This window comes from Eschscholzia californica, unplaced genomic scaffold (assembly GCF_041429995.1).
Source record: "Eschscholzia californica isolate CP2 unplaced genomic scaffold, dmEscCali1.0.p SCAF_3, whole genome shotgun sequence".
Lineage (NCBI taxonomy): Eukaryota > Viridiplantae > Streptophyta > Magnoliopsida > Ranunculales > Papaveraceae > Eschscholzia > Eschscholzia californica.
In genome coordinates, this window is record NW_028238420.1 from 26,641,884 (window position 1) to 26,657,636 (window position 15,753).

The following is a 15,753-nucleotide window of genomic DNA, read 5'->3' on the forward strand; positions in this document are numbered from 1 at the left end:
CCCTCAAGGATGGTCTCGATCATAGTTAACACCGGGTCTCCCTCATCTTCGACAATTGGTATTTCGTCATCAATCGCAATATCGAGGATAAGTGCCTTCTTCAAAACAGAAACATCTTTGAGTTTCCATCCGGATTCCACAACCGATAACCTTTCACTCTGGGCTAATAACCAAGAAATACACATTTGTTAGTCGTCGGATCCAGCTTACCTTTTTTAACATCATAAGTCGGGCAACCGAAATCCTCAAGTTCTCATACTTTGCAGGATAACCAGACCATACGTCATTAGGAGTTTTACACTCAATAGATGTAGACGGAGAAATATTTACCAGATACTCCTGCCGTGTTCACTGCTTCAGCCCAGAACACCTCCGACAGCACTGCATTCGAAAACATACAACGAGCTCGTTCCAATAGAGTTCTATTCATATGCTCCGCCACACCATTCTGCTGTGGTATCTTTCTGACCAGATGGCATCTCACAATCCCTTGGTCTTCATATAACCTTTGATCGACTTTCCAGTCTACTTCTCGATCAAGGTCTTCCACTGCTTGAACTTGACGAATGCTTCATCTTTTTGTTTCAGTATGTATACCCATGCTTTCTGGAAAATCATCTATTAAGGTTTACCCGAAGGGACCCCAAAGATGCCATTGACATGTAATATCCCGCCATGTGAGCTAACCCGGGAGCGACCCCAAATATCTGAATGGATGTAGTCCATAACTCCTATCGTATTATGAACCGCTGTACTGAACTTTACCCGACATTGCTTCCCGAAGATGCAATGTTCACAGAATTCCAGTATTCCAATCTTCTGTCCACAGAGTAAACCCTACTTGCTAAGTATAGTCATCCCCCTTTCGCTCATATGCCCTAACCGCATATGCTATAACTTGGTAGTCTCAACTTCCTTGTCTGATGATGATAATGCTACAGATTCAGTAACTGTGTTACCCTGTAGCACATATAGGCCATTCTTCTTCAACCCCTTCATAACTGTAAGACTCCCCTTAGAATTCCGAAGAACATCACCTTCATCAATGTACTTACAACCATTATCATCCAGAGTTCTCAAGGAGATTAAATCCCTCTTCAAATCTGGAACATGTCTGATTTCTGTTATAATCCTCACAACACCATCATGCATCTTGATCTAAATAGTACTAATTCCAACCACCTTACAAGGAACGTCGTTTCTCATTAACACCTTACCGCCAATAATGACCGTGTAAGTGAAAAACAAATCCCTATGAGGACATACATGGAACGTACAACCCAATGTTAGAAATCCACTTATTTTCAGCGGAGCAGGCATTGATAGCCAGAACAATAGCTTCATCACATTCTTTAATGATTGCCAAGATAGTACCATCATCGTTTTTTTCATCGATGACTGCTGCCTCCTTTGGTTTCTTTCTAAGCTCAGGACAATTCTTCTTGAGTGTCCCTCCTTCTTACAATTAAAACACATGTACTTCCTAGGTTTCGATTTAGACCTAGATCAACCCTTTCCATCGCCTAGATGCTGCGACATTCTCCTTACAACCGAACCATCTCCTGACGTGTTTTCTTCCATTGACCTTCGTCTCAACCCCTTGGAGTTCAATGCTGCTTTAACATCCTCCAATGATGTAGTTGTTTTACCAGACATAAAGGAACCAACAAAGCTTTCATATGATGGTGGCAAGGATGCAAGCAATAATACTGCCTTATCTTCATCTTCGAATTTGACATATATATTTGCCAAATCTAAGAATACTCGGTTGATTTCATCCATAGGGTCATTTAACGATTCCCCTTCTAACATATGTAAACTAAATAATTTCTTCTTTAGATACAAACGATTAGTTAAAGATTTCGTCACATACCTTGCCTCCAGCTTACTCCATAATCCATCGACTGTAGGTTCCGTCACTACTGCCCGCAAGACCTCATTGCTCAAACACAGCAGACTCTGTCCATGAGATATTCCTTCTCTGCTTCTGATAATGATTCAGCGACTGTAATCTTCTCATTCAACATTTTCAGAAAACCTGTTGAACTAATACTGCTCGCATCTTAATCTTCCAAAGATTAAAATCATTACTTCCATCGAACTTCTCCATCTCGTATTTCGCTATCACAAAGACCTCAAAACCAAAGCTCTGATACCAGTTTGTTATGACAATTGGGGTTTCTTGTGACCGAAATCAAGTAATCCAAGAAAACAATAGGAAATAAAGAACAATCACACAGAACACCAGTGATTTACGTGATTCGGTTAGTGAGACCTAGTCCACGGCGACAATGGCGCGATGATTTCCACTATGATAAGCAAACAAGTTACACAAGAAATTCGTGAGAATTTGACACAGGTATCTCCTGGGTTTTAGTTTATATAGCCACTAAAATCCTAATCCCACCGCCTCACCGACTCTCTTTCTAAATCCGAAATACACATGGATACGCTAACACTAATAACCGACTTAGCTCTGCTTCGCATGACAACCATGTCTCAGCAATTAGCATTGCCTTGTAAGCGGGTTGGCAGGTTCAACGTCAACCCATATTCAAGACACTTTCAACAGAAACACCTCAAATGGACTTACCTAAGTGAGTATGGAGATCAGGTCGTTTCCTAAGAAAATAAGACCGTTTTTCGAAGACGACTCATGAAAGGATATTGCACATGGCCATTAATGTGCAGAGTATGAACACTTTGATTCACCGAAAAAAGTATGTGCGATGACTCTGGTTTCATCACTAAAGGATTCTTGGTTCAAAATAAGTTCACCATAGCATTCTGATAAAGCTTTGAGTTGTTTGCACTAAGTGAAGGTTCAAATCCATAAGATACCTATCATGTATGTACAAGTTTCTATGATAATGCCAAAAATGATTTTTCATTCCAAAGTTGTTTACGTTGTTTTGTTTTTATATCGGTTTCTGCGTCGGATTATTTTATAATATTTCATATTTTCGAAAATGGTGTGGGAGAATGTTGGAAATTTTTTAACATTTGAAATATGTACGCATGGCATGTTTACGTGTGACATACGGGATGATTTCATTAAGGCTAAGTGAAAGGGCATAACCCTTCGTAAGAGCACATGGCGTCCATTAACTTCCCTTTTAATGGGATTTCACATCCCATTGTATGGACACATCCATTCACATGACACACATTGCATGGTTATAAATTATCATCATCCCTCTCCATTTGAAGAAGACAAAAGCATTCCAAAGAAATTCCCTCTATATATATATACTAGGTATAACCCGTGCCTCCGGCACGGTTACTTTCATCAAGTTCTACTAAAATACATCGTCTCTTACAACATAGAATTGTAATAAAAACAACAGTCAAATGGTCTAACACTCTCAAAACTTGTAATCTGTATAACATTAACCACCAATAATAGAATTAATTCTACAACATGGTTTTGAAAAATATCAAGCAAAAGGTCTCAAAAAGTCCATATGCTTATCTGCAAATGGTCTCATAAACTCATGCTCATCCTTTAAAGTTGGTTTTCCTCAGCAGTAGTTGCAAAACCAAAAGGACCACATCGCACGCTAACTTGTACTTTAATTGCGTTTTTAACTTTCATCTGAATTGCGGCGTATACAATATCAATTTCACTCACATAATGTATTTCTAAGTGGAAAGAGAGAAACTCTGACTACGCAAGGATTCTAAAATAGATTAAACCGTCTGTGGGGGCGCTATCATCAGTAGGGTAAAACTAACCTGTCTCGCGACGGTCTAAACCCAGCTCACGCTCCCCATTGATGGGTGAACAATCCAACACTTGGTGAATTCTGCTTCACAATGATAGAAGAGCCGACATCGAAGGATCAAAAAGCAACGTCGCTATGAACGCTTGGCTGCCACAAGCCAGTTATCCATGTGGTAACTTTTCTGACACCTCTAGCTTCAACTTGCGAAGGTCTAAAGGATCGATAGGCCACGCTAAATAAGGTGTTCAGAGTTGTGTGTTCCCGTATGATGATAACTCCCTCTACCATATCTGTGTACATCGTGATTGAAAATAAACGAACATTAATTAAAGAAATTAACGAACCTAATTGCCGAAATAAGAACCCCACTTGAAAAAATAAGAGAGCTCCAATTGGAGAAATAAACAGACCCTAAAATGAAGAACTCTTTGGGCGCGTTCTTTCAACTTTGAAGAAGAAAAAGTGACGAGGGAGATCAACAACAAAACCCTAAAACGAAGTAACGCCCAAAATTCACTACTCAAATACTAAATTGATAAAACCTAATATTAATGTGGTGTTATTTTCTTGATATAGCATAAAAAACTCATCAATCTACGACTACCAACAAAGATGTAGAATATTGCATTTCAGTAAAGCATTTAAAAAGTAAGAAATATGCAGAACCATAACCCCCGATTAGGTGTATGATGAATCTCGATTGATTAACAAAGATGGATAGAAGAAAGGATATAAGCTTATACCCTGACATTTTAAACTTTCCAGAACCTATGAACTCCGTATTCCACAGACTGTAATAAAAAAATGCATAAATAAAATCGAATCAAAATCAAAATCAAAATCAAAATCAAAATCAAACTCAACAAGTAAACTATATGATAAACTTTAAACAAACCAGAACAGATCTACATGAAAATGAAGCCCTGTAACTATGAAGATGGATGACTGCTCTGACTCATGGCACGATATTCAGACATGAAAGTAGAAACAGCAGTCAGACATCCTAAGAACCCAAACTGAAGACCTATTACTATTATATAACACTTTTCGGTATTCACCTGCATTCATCATAACAGATCAAAACCATATGACGCTCATCCATTTATTTAAAGGTCTTATCTTGGTATTCTGGTCAGTAGAAATTGTGAAGTAAATAAGTTTTGATTAATTCAATCTTTCCTTGAAAGACTGTTTTCAAGGAGTTAGGCCGAACAGGATGTAAGTCTAATTTGGTATCAGAGATAGTGTTTCAGGGATGGGTCAGGAGTTGGGACTTCATAACCGTAACCGTACGCGGACGGGGAGAGCCGAGATCCAGTCCTAGCATTGTGGGGAGGCATTAGGCTATTAGCGTTGTCCAACACTGCCGGGGCATTAGAATTTCTGAAGTAGATAGATATTGAGCAATCCTTTTCTCTTGTGAGCCCGTATTCTGGGAGAGTTAGGAAGTCCAACAGGCTCTAACAACTCCTAGGTATATCAAGCATGCTGGTTATTGGTAATATTATCATAGACTTACCACTTTCATCAAAGTAGCCAGTGCTGCCATCATAGAAGCTGCAAAAATATTGGCTATTAAAGTTCCAAATGGTATCCACTTCATTGAGCCATTCTTCCCCAATCCTCGCCCATTAAGTCGGGCCAATAGCCACCTAATCCAAACACCTGGAGGAGCAAAGAGACAAGCCAACCACAGATAAGTGTCGCCGTTTCTTCCACCATCAAGCCATTTCCTTAGCATTGCACCACTAACACCCCATAAAAAGCCTAGTATCAGGCCAACAACCCTTGGCTCAAGTGGTAAGAGGTAAGTCTTCCAACTTAGAGGTCAAGGGTTCGAGGCACACGCTTACCAATTCAAAAAAAAAAAAAAGCCTAGTATCAGTAGTAACACGACTAAGACTGCCAGATACAGCTAGATGTTTTCTATCCTCCATTTGGTGGTTGAACTACGTTTTTCGTTTTTCGCACCTTCTTCTTTGTCAATTCAATTACAAAGCCGCCTGAAACCGTTAGTTGCCTGAATCCCAAAAGTAATGGACATTACAGCTAGAAAAGTACCTGCCAGATACCACAGTCGAGGAAAGTTTTAGATTGATTCGACAGAGATTCAAGTGTGATACAGATGTTCATTATTCTAGACTAATAGCAAAAGAGAAAATGGTATCTTCTTGAACCCATTTTATGTGGCAAGGTTAATATATAATAAGATTATACTTGGAATATGTATCTTACCTATGAGACATGCAACGGCAGCTACCGCCCATTGGCAGTTTACACTAAGATTAAGCATTTTTTGGTTCCAAGAACTGAAAGTTGTGAGACTACCCAAGTATCTGGTGCTCAACCCAATGGCCAGATAATCCGAAACTTGAGAAATATTTGCTTTGAAAACAACTCCGAACCACCATTAAGAAAGAACCTAGCTGAAAAGTATAAAAACCAATAAGAAAATCAGTACTAATAAAAGAATGCACTATAAGGAAGCAGGGAATGAGAATTTAGCTCCCTTGGAAAGCTTTTGTTGTTTTACTATTTGAGAGAGAGGGACAGATCATGTTGGAGGGAAGATCGAGGTAGAGAGTCGTTTTGTCGCTTGTAACACCAGCAACTGAAGGACCGAATAGCTTTTGCAATAAATACCTTGTTAAACTCTGTCGAAGGGATTACTTGTGTTAGATTCTTGTTTCTGATAGAGAAGTGAGCACACAGGCAACTCACTCTTCGACAATCTTGTTTCAGTCATACATATGCATCTCTATCACCTTAGTGTTGTTTCGGTAAAACTTTCAAATTGTCACTTCAGACGTTCTTCGTTTAGAACGATTTGGTCATTAGAACTTCAAAAACGGATTGGAATGACTTTTGTTCACCTGCCTAATTAAATCTATGCCATACATGCTTAGTATGAATTTAATAATTTCAAATGCATAATCTGTTCATGGTGAAAACCAACATATAAGTAATTCTAAGAAACATTAAATGCTAATCAACATGTTGCGGATGATCGCATAAGATCTATAAGAAATTGAACTCCTAACAAGTAAAGTTTAGCAGATTACCCCTAAAATTCCAAAAACAGCTAAATGAATGCAGGTAATGCAGGTGAATACTGAAAAGTGTTATATAATAGCAACAGGTCTTCAGTTTGGGTTTGAATAAGGATACGAGGGATTGGGTTCGGCTGGCCACTTCATTTGTGGATTCTCAATGGCTAACTTCAGCTTTCTTTCTAGTTCTTCGAATATATAATCAAACCGTGATACACCATACCTATAAAAGCAAGAAGAGACATTAGAAAGTTGCGAGCGAAGACGAATATTCATGTAGATGATAAAGACCCACCAATAGTTTTTATTTTGTTGAGATAGACCCACCAATAGTTAAGCATTCGATTTTGCTCATTGGTATGGTCTGAGGTTTTCTGAACTATATATCAAAGTCAAACTTTGGGGACTGGATTGAATTCAATTACGAGTTTGGATTATCATAAAAAACGACATTTTCACAATCGAAAGTACTAATCCTTTTTGTGTTCCAAATTGTTCTGAGGAGTTTTGGCCCATTTTTTCTTTTACTAATTTTATAGGAAAGATAAAACCAATTTCTCCTAAATTGAAGCAACTCAAATGTGACGCACAAACTCTTCAAACTTCTTTCGCACTACCAACATGGAAAAAGTTGTTAAACTCTAAAATTAAGACAAACCCTAATACATAAAAAAAGGGAATCAAAGAAAATGCACGAATTAAGAAATTGAAAATCAATGAGAGGATTTGATATTCTAACCTGAAACGTGTGATGGGTCTTTGATTTCACTGCTTATACCACCATTACTACAAGATAAATCATTGATCCAAATACAGAAAATACAAAAATGACGTGATCATAACTGGAATTTAACCAAAATAGATCAAAGTACTGTAATAAGTTATGAAGAACAACCTAAATTTCCTATTGTAATAAGTTATGAAGAACATAATTTCCTAGTGTAAAACCTAGAGAGGGTAAGAGAGATAGTAGTAAGACATTCACACGGTCATGATCTATTTGGAAATAAACCCACGATTCAGCTATCGATTTCAGTGAGAGAGAACCAGAATAGGAGATATTTTAAAGCACGATTCATGATCGATTTGTAGTTTGTAACGTCACAAGAAGCACGATTTCTTCGACCAAATCTTGACCATTTTTATAGCCATAAATTTTCTAACGTCCCAACAGGTGAAGAAAATACAGCTCAATCGTTTCATTTACAGGGATAACGCGCGAAAGAACGAAGATGAGGCGCGTAAGAAGATGATGAATCCCAGATTGAAGGTTTTATTAACTTTCCTTCGTTTTGGTGGGTGATTAAATTAGGGTGGGTAACTGATCTAAGGGTGTAGATCTTATCAAAATTCCAACGGACGACTGGATTTGTCTCCGAGTTTGTCCCAATCAGCAAAAAAGTTTGTGTTTTATATAATAGATATATCTTTTGCATTTTCCACTTTCATAATTAAAGTGAAGGTGCCCGCGTTCCAACCGATCCCCCCATCGGGTTATTGCAGTATAGGTCGGCTAAGGTGACTCATAAGGCAGGCTTTTCCCCGGCTGGCCGTTCCCTCCCGGGCATTCGCGCCGAAAGCATTCTTAGGTATTTCCTTTGTACAAGTTTCTTGGTGAATTTGATGTCGGTTCTTGGCATTATCAGTTAATTAATTTTCGGAATGTTCTTGATCTTGGTCAAAGCGTGCATACTTTGAACCGAGATAGTTGCAAAGACTTCATCATATCTGAAAGCATAATTCTATACCAATTGTGTATTTGTGGTTTATACTAGAAGGGAGCGAATTACTGTCTAAAAGAATCGATAATATCGAACTTTGAAGTTTTGTTTACAACACCTTTTTTTTTTTTTTTTTTTTAAGTAGTTTCCATTTCAATTATTAGATTAGAGAATGATGACATAGTTGCTTAATGTTCTAACACATCAAACACATGAACTTTGAGACACACCCTACAAAATAGAGATTCATCCAATGACAGTTCTACACAGTCATGATTTACAAAGACTACCTTGTATGAACCACGAGTAACAAAGTCATGACACGTAATTTATATGTTACATATCACATATGTAAATCTATTTGCTTATGTCAGCTCTTAGTTAATGGACTTAATAAGAGTTTTTTTTTTGGAAGTCGACTACAATCTACGTATGTCGTTACATTTGGCATTGATCCATTAAAGATGTGATAAGCTCGATAACCGCCCACTCAAACTCTAACAGAACCCGGCCTATAGTTCACAACTAGACAATGACCTAAAGCCCAACTACATTATTTACCTAATAATCCCAATTCAAATAACCAAAGATTCCACCTTCTCTGGGATTCGAACCTGGGACCTCCAGGGCTTTCTGGAGTTCATGTCAACACCTTGGAACTACTTGGGCTACTAACCGTTGACACTAAATAACAGTTCTTTGGTAGATTATGTACATATAGGACATATTCTAACCAAACAATAAGTTATTTTCTAATATATTCTCGCCTAGGTCTTCTAAAAATTGGTTGAGATAAGCTGTTAATTTCAGGACGTTCGGAACATTGCCTTTCCAGCCGAACGGAGGGAATGGAGAGGGTTCCGGTGGCCGTCACACATGTCAATTTCATGCCTCCTCTTTCTCCTCGGGATGACACATATCATTGTGTAATGGGGCGGATCCATGGGGGTGCGAGGGGCCGCGGCCCCTGGATCCTCCCGAAAAAAAATATAGTAGTAGTATTCTTTATAATACATATAGAGGTATATCAAATATATATTTTCAGATGTAACAAAGGGACACAAAGAAGTCTTTGGCTTACTGGTTAGAGTGCGTGTGAGAGTGGTGTTGAGATCATGAGGTCATGAGTTTGAAACTGCAAACAAACATTTTCTGTGTTTTTTTTACATTTATGTATTTAGACCTATAGATACCATATCGTGTGTGTATATATGACATCAAGCAAACTTAGCTCAATGGTTGAGGCGTTAAGTTCTGTGTGAGTGGGAGCATGAGGTATATTGCGTTGGAGTTCTGTGTGAGTGGTAAGTCCTCTCGAATTTAATTTATCATCTTTACCAATTCATCTGGGGCTACCAATTTCAACTTATGAATCCAAATACAAAGATGGAATTCGTAGACACTATTTACAACGTGAGCCATTTCATCAAAGGACCATAATTTCCAAAAGACAATAATGAAAGGTGTTTCATTCCGTCTTGGTTTACTGATCATCAAGAGTTGTTAGAACATAGTGTTGAAAAAAAATGATGCATTTTGTTTGTTTTGTTATGTTTTTTAAAACAGTAAAGTTGGTCGGGATACCCTTTGTTAATGGAGGTTAGAATAGTTGGAGAAAATTTGACCGGTTAATGAAACATGTTGGCAAAATGAAACATCAACATTATGATGCTCGGATTTGTTGTATAAATTTGATGATCAACAAAAACATATTACAACGACATTACATAGACATTTCAAATATGAAGTTTTCAGTGAAATTGACAATGACTCGATTATGCGACCATTTCAAAATATGAACTCTCGTAAAGATCAATTGCGTTTGTAATCGTCGATGTATTAATATACTTAGTGAATATAAGTATTTTATTAATTATTGTGTTTGCAAAAAAAATAAAATTATTTAGGTATATAAATTCGCACCCCCTAAGTGAAAATCCTGGATCCGTCCCTATGTGTATGGGATAGTCTCACCTCAACATGTGTCCACTCAAAGACAATCTTGGGCCCGTCTTTAGACTACTGTTTCCTATTATTTTTTGTGCCCAACTTAATTTCCTCCTGGGCCTCTATATGTTACTGTTTAGGGCACCCCTTTGACCCAGGAACATCTCGTTGGGCGTGGGCTTTATTCCTGTTGGGCAGACCGTTTGATCCTGGTAAATTGGTCAGATATCTTCCTCAAGCTACTACTACAACTACTTGCTTCTCAGAAGTTAAATACATATCTTTAATGGTTCTTCGAAACAGATTTGATCTGCATTTTCCTTGGAATACAAATTTACTCTCACTCCCTCCGCCTCTAGTAGCCTTGCTGCTTCCTTTAACTGATTCAGTCGGGTCTTACGATTTGACATGGATCAGTAACCCTAACCAGGTAACCGACTTTTCTTCCTTTAGTAGAGAGTTGGATATTATTTCTTTATCGGGAGAAGTCTGGAGGGTATCCCTGGAGTCTGACGATTCCGAACTTTAAAATTTTGTTGTCTTCTTTGAAGATACTAGATTCCTTTCCCACCCTACCTTGGAGTGTTTAGTATTTGTGTTTTCGGGACAAATTTGGATTGGTCGGCTAGAAAGTTTTATGGAGTGGCTTTGGCTTCTTGAGATTTCATGCTCCATTCCGAATGAGCTGCAATGGACTGTATCTTTACTATACACTTACTTGTGGGGCTCCGTTGCTACTCGTTCTCTTTTAATAGATGGTTGGACCGCTGTTACATACAAGACAGTTAGGCCGACGGCTTATCATACAACCATGAAGGTTACAATCAAGAGAATTAATATTATGTTGCGCTATTCTGTTTCGAACTCCTATGTTGTAGCTTCGTTTTTTTTCACCTGTAATAAATAATACGATGTTTACAGTTGTCTTAAAAAAAAAAGATAAGGTGTTAATTTCACAAATCTCAATATAAGGGCAAATATTAAAATACGAGTCTTTAACTCCTAATATCCAACTACTTCCATTTCATTTGCATAGATTGACAGTTTGATACAACCTACTATTTCGTGTTAATTTCACAAATCTCAATATAAGGGCAAATATTAAAATACGAGTCTTTAACTCCTAATATCCAACTACTTCCATTTCATTTGCATAGATTGACAGTTTGATACAACCTACTATTTCATCAAACTAAATTTACTCTTATACCTCAGTTACACCCAAGCAGGTTACCTATCTAGCTCTTGGTAGCATGTCTTCCACTAAAGCATTATAAATTGTAGTGAGGAGATAATCATTAGCCCAATCTACCAAATTTCTTCAAGACATATGTTTCTTATGATGTTGTCCACTTGGTCCTCCTGGACTCGGTCGCTTATAATCATAGTACTCATTGGTGGACACTATCAATCTTTTCTTCATATTCTTCATCAAAATTTCTTTGGATGAGCGCCCCAAAGGTATTTTTAACGACTTACTATGTAGAAAAGGACCAAACCGACTCGAGTCCGTAAAAAGAACCCAAAGGCAAAACATAAGAAACCAAATCCAAACCCTTAAGCTAGCCATTAGTGGTTCCTCTATAACCAAGGCCAAAGTCTCAAACAAAGTTACAATTACAAGAATAATGCTTGAGAGTAGAACTAGGTAGAAGAGTACTTAATAAGTAGATGATCTAAATCAAATGGTCTAAATGTGGATGACTATATAAAAATGTCAATTTATATTGATGCTATGTTAAAAATTGTGAGGTGGAAGTCCTTTATAAGAATTAAGTATGATTATTTCGAACTTACCCATAAAAAACAACCAGAAGATACATATGACCATTGCATCACATATTCCATAAAAATAGGTTTAAGTGTTTTGCAAAGTCATGGATGTATTAGAAGTCTTTATAGCTACTTTTGGATCCGGGAAATAAAGTCACTTTTTAAGCTAGGAATATGTCATAGATATTTAGTTAGAGTTGATGAGAATCTATGTTCTTCAATGCCTCAAAGAGTTTTGAAAGGTCACTTCCTTTTTTCCTCTTCTCAATCACTTATTAGTAGGGGTAAAACAAAATCAATAGTAACAAGTTTCAATTCTTTGAAGAAGAAATTAGGTATATTCTTAATTGTCTTCCTTAGTTTCAATTCTCTGCGGTTGTCAATATTTTGAAGATTCGACATTGGGACAGGTTTACAATAACTTTATCGGTTGGATTCTCAGAATCGACATCGTCCAAGTCTACATCAATCAACACCATTATCCTTCCTCAATTTTTGCTTCTTTATTTTCTTTGTAGACGCTACATAATTTTTCCTCTAAGACCTTTGTTTTTGTTCTTCTCTTTTTTCTTGTACACAAAAAGAGGGTCTTCTGCCTGTTTTCTTTGTGGTGGCCAACAGGGGCGGACCCAAAACTTTTTCTTTGTGGGAGCTCAGTTAAACAGTAAAAAGCGAATAACGTTATTAATGACGAATTGCGGAGCTTCATTACTAACCTCTACCAAAATTAGCTATAAGTGTAAATTGCTAAAAAAAATTATGTATTGTTCAAATTAATGACTTCTATATGTCATAGCAACACTATCAATTAAGTAGGCTACAACTAACCGTGAATTGTGTCGACTAAAATCTAAATATAAATAACTAATATTTGCAGCTAAATTAATTTTAAGAAATATACATAAAAATGAAGGATGAATAAGACATAATCATAATATCGGATGCAAATAACTCTATCGGAAATTGGATGAATTTACAAAGAAATAAGAACAAAAGAAAATTGATAAAAAAAATAGGAGTTAAAAAGAAGATTTGAGGTACCAATTAGATCGTTCCAAAGATAGTAGGGACAAAACAAGAAATTTCGAAAAAGAAAAAAATAAGCTAATGGCGCCCTCCCTCAAGGCAAATTTAAGAGAAAATTTGTGAAGGAAGGAGGCGCCTTTAGCACTAAAGCGAGTTGCCTTTAAATCTTCTCAAAACAAATTGCCCAAAAACACCTAAAAGAAGTGAAGATGGTGGGATTCAAACCCAAGACATGTACCGCCCACTGGGTACCGCACCACTAAGCCAAATTTGCCTTTGTGTAATAGATCAACAATCAGACTTATTTTATCAACACTATCCTCAAATCTTCAGTTTTAGACAAATTTTTAACTCAGAACTGCAGGGGCACGTGCCCCGACGACCCCCTACGTGGGTCCGCCCCTGGTGGTCGTATATTGACAACCAAATATCTTATGTGGACAAATGAAATAGTTAGAAATCTTATATGACACCAATTTTTAGCGAGACATTACTCTAACATATTTCAGTCATGCCTTCAAAAAATTAGAATTTTTTACTTTAAGTCCTCCCTATCTTTTCAAATGTAATTAACCATATACCCACTCCTACATCAATAAAGACAATGACCAAAATAATACATGAAATGTAAAATAAGTTTACTTTTGGTGGATCCTAAGCCTCAAACAATTTATTTTCTCTCAATATTGTCCTTCTATAAATATATTTTAAACAATTAGTAAACCAAAGATTTAATAAGGTTGAGATTCTTTAAAAAAAAATTTTAGAGAGAGAAAGATGAGAGATAAAAATAATTTTTTATTTTATGTTTGAAGGTCGCCGGGCGGAAAATTGGTCGGCAAACGACTTTCGCCGGTGAAGACGATGAGCTGGCGAGAAAGTGAGGTGGCAGAGAGAGGTAATGAGATGGAGAAGAGAAAAATGATGACTGGTTAACGGAATTATAACGGTAACTGAAAAACTGAAAAAGGGGGCCATCTGGATATTTTTGATAAAGTAGGGGGCTAGGCAGGAAGCTGGTCACAAAGTTGGGGGCTATTTGAGAAACTAACGTTTTTTTTTTCTTTGATGGAAGAAACTAACGTATTGTCAACCCCTAATGATGATTGATTCTTCTGATTGATGAACAAATATATATGGACATTTAACTTGGGAATGGTTAAAGAGGATTCACATTCCTTTGCATCGTATGGTGTTTGTTCTATTGTATAAATTTCGTGCCTTCTTTGGTCTTGACAGTCCCTAGTTCATGGTAGTTGTCTCCAAACTTGTTTGAACTTGGTTTATTTTGGCGTTTTGTTATACTTCAGCTTTTGACTTTGAAATACATTCTTATGATCTTGTTTCTCAAGAGTTTCATATGTGAAGCCCGGAGAGAAAGTTTTTCTAAGCGTAGATGCACGCCCATCAGATGCCGTAAGTTAAGCCAACAGATACAAGGTAAAGTGCTTAAATTTCAAACATATTGTTTTGGTCGTAAAATGAAAAACCTTAGATTCCCAAAAGTACTTGTTTGTTATGGATGTGTATGAATTCTTAAAATGTGTATAGGATGTTTAACGGAAGGCCTTGAGGTAAACTATAGGCCTTGAACTACAAATGAATGAGTCAATTTCAGAGTACTTCCGTTTTAACTTTGCACATTCATTTACTTCTTAGTTTGTTTACATTTATATGTTGCTTGGTGAATCTTGTAACGAATGGTTAGGATGTCTTACTCAAGGCTTTCTTAATGGTTCTATATGTTGTTTGTACTTTATGGGATCTTGATGGGTTCCCTTAAGGTTGTGTTTGATAAGCATTTTCCCACGAAATAGAGAAGAAAAGTAGTTAAAATATGAATTTAATAGGTTATTATTTGTCAACATTTCTTCAAATCATGAATTATATTTGATTGAAAAATGTGATCATGTTCTTGCTTTTATTCGAAGTACCATTGTTTTTCATTTAATTCAATGATATTTCGTATCCCTTGTTCCGAAACGAACCCTCATACGAGATTCTTTTTGTTAATACATATTACGTTGAACTCTTAAATATATAAACATGGGTTAGTTTAGATTGTTCACTCCACAATCCACATGTTGCGTTTATATTTTGGTTAGGGTTATTTCCCAAATAGCCCCCAATTTTATGACCAGATTCCTTCCTAGCCCCCTACTCTATCAAAAATACCCGGATGGCCTCCTTTTTCAGTTACCGTTATAACTCTGTTAACTAGTCACTACCTCTCTCTCCTCCATCTCATCACCTCTCTCTGCCACCTCATTTTCTCGCCACCTCATCGTCTTCTCCGTCGATGGTCACCGTCCGGCCAATTTTCCGGCCAATGACATTCAAACATAAAAAAATATATATATATTTTTTCTTCTCTTACCTCTTCTTCCTCTCTCTTCTCTCTCCTGCTCGCCTTCTCTCTCTCCAATCTCTCTCCCTAACTAATCTTCCTCTATCTAGTATTCTTTTGCCCATTGAAAATTCTGACTCAGAAGCAACATACGACACCAGAAA

General features: G+C 37.0%; 1 long non-coding RNA gene and 1 pseudogene across 2 annotated transcripts; both read right to left on the reverse strand.

Moving 5' to 3' along the window:
- Positions 1–3,565: 3,565 nt before the first annotated feature.
- On the reverse strand, positions 3,566–4,460 carry LOC147549252 (uncharacterized). Its single transcript, XR_015238767.1, has 2 exons — positions 4,136–4,460; positions 3,566–4,015 (listed from the first exon to the last, which is right to left on the reverse strand). It is a non-coding gene; the product is annotated as an uncharacterized LOC147549252 (long non-coding RNA).
- Positions 4,461–4,545: 85 nt separating this feature from the next.
- Positions 4,546–6,391, reverse strand: LOC147549253 (uncharacterized; annotated as a pseudogene). The gene is made up of 5 exons (XR_015237404.1): positions 6,277–6,391; positions 5,961–6,147; positions 5,746–5,786; positions 5,245–5,535; positions 4,546–4,783 (listed from the first exon to the last, which is right to left on the reverse strand). The product of XR_015237404.1 is annotated as an uncharacterized LOC147549253 (transcript).
- Between the last annotated feature and the right edge of the window lie 9,362 nt (positions 6,392–15,753).